The sequence below is a fragment of the Poecilia formosa genome, unplaced genomic scaffold (assembly GCF_000485575.1).
Source record: "Poecilia formosa unplaced genomic scaffold, Poecilia_formosa-5.1.2 Scaffold425, whole genome shotgun sequence".
In the NCBI taxonomy this organism is placed as follows: domain Eukaryota; kingdom Metazoa; phylum Chordata; class Actinopteri; order Cyprinodontiformes; family Poeciliidae; genus Poecilia; species Poecilia formosa.
This window is the reverse complement of record NW_006800364.1, coordinates 392,729-393,838: the sequence shown is the minus strand read 5'-3', so window position 1 is coordinate 393,838 and position 1,110 is coordinate 392,729. Positions and strand designations below refer to the sequence as shown.

Sequence of the window (1,110 nt, the reverse complement as noted above, 5' to 3'; positions counted from 1 at the left end):
ACTTTCTTCATGTTTTTTTTATTTTGAACCATGAGTGAGAACAAAATGTGCGAAGCTTATAGTCGTCGGTCTCGGACTCAACTTCAATGACTCAGGATTTAGCCATTGCATTTTAATGGTGACTCATTTAATGTTTATCCCTATGATGTATTTGAAAATACTGTAAGATATTTATGTTAGACTGGTATGCATCTATTTATCAGGACAAATCTAAAATGATGGGACTAAAGTGATGGGTACCCTTTGGCAGGAACCTTAAAATTTCTGCAGGAATTTTCTAGTTTTAAATTGATTTCCATTTGAGCAGCAGAGATGATGTCAATACCAGAAGAACAGAATCCTATCAGTTCATTTTAATAAGATGTACTGATGTACTTATCAACTAAAAACAAGATCAGTTATTTCAACTTCAATGAAGTTGAAATAAGTTAAATTTACAAACAAAACTATGGTCACTTATTTCTGTTGATCAATTAAACTCAGAAATAAATTTGTGAATTAATAACACAGTTTCTTTAAGGGCAGCATAAGTTTTGGGGCAATTTTGTTCCACTGACTCATTTTTGTTTGACTTTATATCTAAAATGAAAGGTCTTTTGAACACGCTGTAAACAAAATATTGTTTAAGATTTCAAGTGACCATAACGTTACTGCTATTACTGTTACTATCCTCAACGTATTGTTTGTACTCATCTTAAATAAGTTGAATTAACTTTTGGACAAGAAATGTTTAATAAGTTATTCTTTTTAACTTGAGTCCATGTAAAACAGTTAAGTATTTGACTGGCCAACAAGGTAACCCACAATACATTTTACCACCACCAGCTGCAACTAATTAAACCACCTTTTTATTTGTCACAAAAAATAGTTTTTAGATGCTTAAGGTCAGGGCCATGCAGAAAAGGGGCAGGTGCACAAAAACAAAAAAACCCAAACAAACAAAAAAAAGGGCACATCTAACTGCATTCTAGGACAGAATATTAACAAAGCCACACAGCTTTCAGAGTTTAATAAATAATGAATTGTGAGATATACAATCAAAGCTAAGGAAAATCCCTATATAGAGCATACAACTATGCATATGTAAGATATTTTATTAGTAATTTCTTT

The 1,110-nt window shown here is 31.5% G+C and overlaps 1 protein-coding gene and 1 long non-coding RNA gene across 2 annotated transcripts in view; one reads left to right on the top strand and one right to left on the bottom strand.

Annotated features, from left to right (window-relative positions):
• Nucleotides 1-1,110, bottom strand: part of ascc3 (activating signal cointegrator 1 complex subunit 3) — a 376,011-nt gene that overhangs the window by 19,968 nt on the left and 354,933 nt on the right. The window lies entirely within an intron of this gene.
• LOC107833673 (uncharacterized) overlaps nt 269-1,110 on the top strand; it is a 4,152-nt gene continuing 3,310 nt past the window's right edge. The window contains exon 1 of the long non-coding RNA XR_001659444.1: nt 269-884. This is a non-coding gene — a long non-coding RNA (uncharacterized LOC107833673). The remainder of the gene's footprint in view (nt 885-1,110) is intronic.